Source organism: Pseudopipra pipra, chromosome 20 (genome assembly GCF_036250125.1).
Source record: "Pseudopipra pipra isolate bDixPip1 chromosome 20, bDixPip1.hap1, whole genome shotgun sequence".
Lineage (NCBI taxonomy): Eukaryota > Metazoa > Chordata > Aves > Passeriformes > Pipridae > Pseudopipra > Pseudopipra pipra.
Genome location: NC_087568.1, coordinates 3,068,499 through 3,074,183, shown reverse-complemented (window position 1 = coordinate 3,074,183; position 5,685 = coordinate 3,068,499). Strand labels below are relative to the sequence as shown.

At 49.1% G+C, this 5,685-nt stretch overlaps 1 long non-coding RNA gene across 1 annotated transcript; it reads left to right on the top strand.

The window, feature by feature from the left end:
* LOC135424979 (uncharacterized) lies at positions 1 to 4,040 on the top strand. The gene is made up of 2 exons (XR_010435443.1): positions 1 to 173; positions 961 to 4,040. It is a non-coding gene; the product is annotated as an uncharacterized LOC135424979 (long non-coding RNA).
* Positions 4,041 to 5,685: the final 1,645 nt, after the last annotated feature.

The window sequence follows — 5,685 nt, the reverse complement described above, 5'->3', positions numbered from 1 at the left end:
CTTCCCTGGAGCCCTCATGTCCATCCCAGGGGATGCCTGGATAGCTTTTGTGCAGGGTAGGACACAAATGCAGCACAGATGTTTGTCTGCCCAGCTCAGACACAGCCAGCACAGCTCCCTGCACCTCATCACGGGGATACTTCTGCCGTTCTCCAGGCCATGCTTATCCACAGGTGTAACTGGTTCTGTGTGCAGGGTAGAGCCTGACCCATGGAAACTGCAGCTCATCCTTCCCCCACCAGTGGGGAGGCCCAGAGGAGCAGCAGTGGGTTGTGAAATGCAGCTTTGGGCTGTGAAATGCAGCTCAGGACTTCAAGAGCACTTACACAGACTGTCCCATGAATTAAATGAAGCTCAGTCAGCACCTGGCCTAAAACCCAGGCAGAAATACTGGCTGTTGCTTAGCATCATCACAGCACTGAGAGCTAAAAATTTTCCTTTCTTCCTTTGCTGTTACTTCCCTGACCTTCATTAGTTCTGCAAGCACCGAGTGCTGAGCCCATATGGAGACAGTTATCATAAAAAACTGAATCCTGGCCCCTTAATTAGCTCCTCATTATCGGAGAGCTCCATATTGAAGCATTAAGAACTTCCGAAGCAATTTGTTGAGTTTCCAATTAAAACTTTTTAGAATTGTTGAGCCTTTTAATACTTTGTGTTTACAAATTGCCTTGGACCTCCACCAATACACACATTTCCTTCACTGGGGAAATATAACCGAGGAGCTGATGGTTATTAATATAAAATCCTTGGGTTTAATAAAGCCATAAACCATGTCAATGAAGCTGCTCTTTTTATACCTGATACAATAGAGATGGCTCTGAACGAGTGCAGAGGAGTTAGAATCATTAAGAGGGCAATTAAAGGCTGATTTCCTAGTAGCTCCACTTTTATAGCACTGTAAAAACAAATGTACACATCCCTCTTTATATTAATTTACCCTGGATATGCTCCTGCCAGCTGACAGGTACCAAGACCCTCTGTTTCAGCACATTGCAGGATCGGGACCATCATGAATAAATAAAAGCCAGATGGGCATGGATTATATTCATGGTATCACACAAGCTGTGAGCTGGAGGAGTGCAGCTTCCAGATATGAGCACAGAAGAAAAATGGGTCTCCTATGAAGCATGGAACTGCACAGGCTTCCCCTGGGTTCCTCAGGTGAATCTGTGGCCTGATCTCCTGTGGTGGCCAAAAAAAATGGGGAGGTGGGAGGGCCTCTTGACAAACCCAGGGATGAGCTCTTCCTAAAATCTGCAGAGCCAACGTGAAGCAAGGGGAGCAGCAATGTCTCTGCTGACCTGGAGAGGGATTAAATTATTTGTTTAAAACCTCTTAAACATGGTTCCCAAGCCATTTGAAAAGAATGGTCACCTTCACACTGCATCCAAGGAGCATAAAGGAGGGATGCAGTTGTCTGAAGCAGAACAGCCCTCAGAGCTTTAACTAACCCCCAACGGCTTCTTCCTCCTGTAAAACAGTCCCAGGTCCTCCAGGAAGAGTAAGTTCATGGCTGTTAGGAGTCTGTTGTGCAACCATCACAGGAGGACATGTACCACCAAGGGAAGTGGCTTTGGTGTGTGGCAGATCTGTGCAAGCAATGACAAACAGCCCTGACATGACCTGAGCTGGGACTTTGTTCTCAGCCTGTGCCGAGGACTTGTGATGATACAGTACTTATGTTCTTGGGGACGTTGTAAAGCCATGAGCTGATATCTATTGAACATGTCATTTGTATTCCCACGCTGGTTTTTAAGCAAATCTGTCAAATAAAACCAAAAAAAGAATGAGAAGAGGAATGCAAGGGAGGGATTACATAAGGAATTGGCTGCGCTGGCAGCCGTGGTCACTCCGGGTGCTGGTGAGTCCATGGCTCTGGTGTCCTCTGAGAGGAGGGAGAAATGTCCCTCAGAAGCAGGTCTGGAACAGGGATCAGCATCCCAGACCACCGGCTGGGACCCCAGCAGGGGCTCAGGGCCATAGGTTTGGCCATAGTCTGCTGCTTCCCCCCTGGTCCTCAGCATCCTCCCAGCTCTGGGGCTGCTTTGCAGTGGATCAGCTCCCTCTCAACAGACAAGCTCTGAGCTCCTTCCCACCCTCCTGCTGGCTTTTTGATCTGGCTTTTAAAGACATCATTACTTTTCAGGATAATTTTTTCATTTGGCCCATTTTGGCACTTTCTGAGCAGCCAGCTACTGAAAAAGAAGGTGTCTTCAGGCAGATCAGCAACGTGGGTCCTTCTTCAAACGCTCACAGTGAGCCCCCAGCACCACAGGCAAGGGACCTTGGGGAGAGGAAACATAAATCTGCCATCTGTGGCAATTTAGCATTTACCAGTCATATTGCACCAGGGCACTGTCACTTTGAATGAATGTTAAAGCACTTCCTCTGCATGGCCTGAACAGTCTCCCTTTCCCATCAAATTGGCCATGGCATGCTGTAATAAAATAGACATACTGAGGCTGCAAAGGGTCACTCAGGGGGGACTGGCATTAACTCAGGGAGGTCCCCTTTTGAAGAAGGCATTCAATTAAAGTTTTATTGCAATTCTGCAGTGTGAAGCCACAAGGAGGAGGCTCAGTAGCTGTGCTGGGATTTTAAATTAGCAGCTGAGTAGGAATTTGCCAGTGATCCTGGGTGTGAGCAGCAGAGAGTCAACTGTGCTCCACTGCAGGAGCAACATCCAAGGAAAATACAGTGGTGGAACTGTGCACTTGGCTTGGCTTTGTATGACTAGCGGGATGAGCAAGGAATAGCGTGGGATCAACTGGGAGCAAACATTGTGGAAGGATGAAAGGATCTGCCATGGTGAGAGGCACAAGGGGTGGCTCTGGGAGCTGGGGCTCAGCCAGCACTTTGGAAGGTGAGATTTGGGTGAGTCCTGCAATCCAGGAGGAGTTTGCCTGAAGAAAAGGTGTTAGGTTAGGCCCACTGCCTTTGAGCACAAATATTTGTGCTCTCCAGCAAGATTTCCTCTTGCAAACAGCACTTGAGAGCTGGCAGCCTTCAGCCAGCAGCAGAGAAATGCTTCCAGACTCCCACCTTTCCTATCAGTTATGTCATTTCCCCTGAAACATCTGGAAGAGTCAGCACATCTCATGGATGCAGCAGTGTCCAGAGGCATTTGGGATTTGCAGTGAATGGAGGCAAACAGGGATGTGATCCTCTGATACAGCAATGATGGAGATTATCATACCAGGCCAGGTGTGTGCCTGTCTTCTTGCTGGACACAGGGCTGGGTGCTGGCTCTCCTCTGCACATTTTAGGATCCCTGGTCAGGAAATCAGCCTCAGGAATTGCAGGGCATTGTGCAGGAGGAGATCCCGCATTCCTGCCGAGCATCCCCGAGTCCCAGACATGTTAAGGACACAGGTTTGCATGGATGCTCAGGTGCAGGGGTTTGGAGCTCAACCCTCGCCACTGCAATGGCAGAGGAGGGTGAACTGCTGCAAAGGAGCAGGGCTCTGTGCCCAGCTTTCAGCCGTAAGACTTGCTTTCAAAAACTCAATCAAGCGGTGTTTTGCACAGGAAAAAACTGTCAGATGTTTAATTACCAGCCATCGTTACTGCGTTACCATAATGTGAGCGAATCGACGCTGCTCTGCCACCGCCAGATGTTCACACTCCGGCTCGTTACAGCGGTGATGAGCTCGGTGCTTGATGAGCTCGGTGCTGCCCGGTCCCGGCTGGGAGCCAGGGCCAGCAGCCCCTGCCTGGGGCAGGCACAAAGCCGGGATAAAGAGCTGTAAAGTGTTCCAGCCCTCGGCGTAAAAATAGCCTGTGCAGTTAAAGCAGATGGGCTAAAAACCTGCGGAAGGGCAATCAGCCCTCACGCACCAGGGCTCATGAGGCTTGTCAGCTAAGGGTCAGGAAGAAATTTGTCCTGGGGGTGATGGTATCTAATGGACTGTGTTAGGAGCTGAAATGCTCGGCTGAGAACATGCTGCTGGAAAACAGGCTGCCAGACCTGACAGTCCACAGCGTTGTTCTGCTACGTTTTTGTATTTTAAATGTTAAACGCAGTGTTAATGTTGTAATTGCCACCTGGTAAGTCAACATCACAGGTCCTCTGGCAGGTCGAACACCCACCTCGAGCGCTGCAGAAAGTGCTGGGGGTCGGCGTGGTTTGGGCTGGGTTTGGTTTCATGGAATCACAGAATGGTTTGGGTTGGAAGGCAGGTTAAAGACCCTCTCATTCCAATCCCCCTGATGTGGGCAGGGCCAACAGGTTGCTCCAAGCTCCACCCAGCCTGGCCATTTGCAGCTCACACTCCGTGAGGGCATAAAAGGGGTGGTGACCTATTATTTCCCCAAAATGCTGATGAAAGGAATGGAGGCACGTCCCGGGGGATGGGCCACCAATGGCTTGGGAACACACCCAGTGATGTCCCTCAGCGAGGAACAAGAACTGCAAGTAAGTGGAGGGGAGAAAAAGTGCAAAACCAGGGAACTTGGATCACTTTATCCCATAGCAACAAGCCCATTCAACAGGAGGAGCGTGTTCACAGCAGAGCCCTAAAAAAAGGAGCTGTTAAAATAAACATTGGCATATCTCACACCTCCCTCTTCCCTGAAGGATGCTCCCTGGAAGCACATGTGGACAAACTAGGGAAGGGAAGAGAAGGAAAATAGTCATGAAGGGGAAGATTAGAGGTATTCTAATTAAGTGCTGAAATTAATCTCTGTTTCTTTCACTTTCTAACATGTTTAATCGTTCAGGTGTCTCTGTTGTTCACTGATGAATCCAGCAGCCTCTTTCAGAGCATCTGGTCATATTATTCCTTTGCTTAACCATAGCATAAAAAACCCCAGGAGTTTCCTGTGAAGCTTTTGCCCTACATATCACATGTCATATTTTAGGCAGGTAACAAAGAGGCCCTGTAACCTCTCTGTGAGCACCCTTCTTACACCACCTTCAAGGTGGACAGGTGGTTTCAGGGGGTTTTCCCTGCTTTTTTTCTGTGTTATCTTGTTATGTGGAAGGATAAAAATATCCCATCTTTCTTCTACAAACCGAAATAGGATTCCTGGAGCCTTTACAAGCTTGTGTTGCCCCTGCTCAGGACCTCCTGGGGTGGATGCTCTGAGCAGCAAAGGTCTCTGCTGTGGGTAATCCATGTCCCTTCACTCTTGGCATGCAGCCCCTCACAGGTAGAGCTGGGAGGGTGCACCTGCCTCTTGGGAACCCCCAAATTTCCTACATGCATGCAGATATCACACACTGCCATCACGTTGCCTCCAGTGACACCACAGAGCCGAGCAGAGTCACATATGTACGTGCTGCTCTCAGGGGAAATCCAGGCCAGTGTGATTTTACAGTCAGCATCACACTGCATTTCCATTCCTTCCTCTTTTCCCTCTTCTTGTTTTTATCTTTGCATCACAGGAGGCCAGAACACCAACGTGTCACCGTCACCGCAGAGCAGCTGAAAATGTGACACGATTAGAGATCAGGGCAGCGATGAGACAGTTTATCTTCCCCACACATATGGCACTGGGTGAGCCACTGGGAAATAAAAAAAGCTTCAATAAATCATATTGTCCCTGCCATGGAAGCAATAACACCAGCAACCCCAGGCAGAGGGAGAAGTTTGCTCTGACACCCATTCCTGAGTTGTCCTGGCTGCAAGCCTGGCACTGCAAAGGACTGGGAAGCCTCATTCCTGTTGAATTCATTCCTGT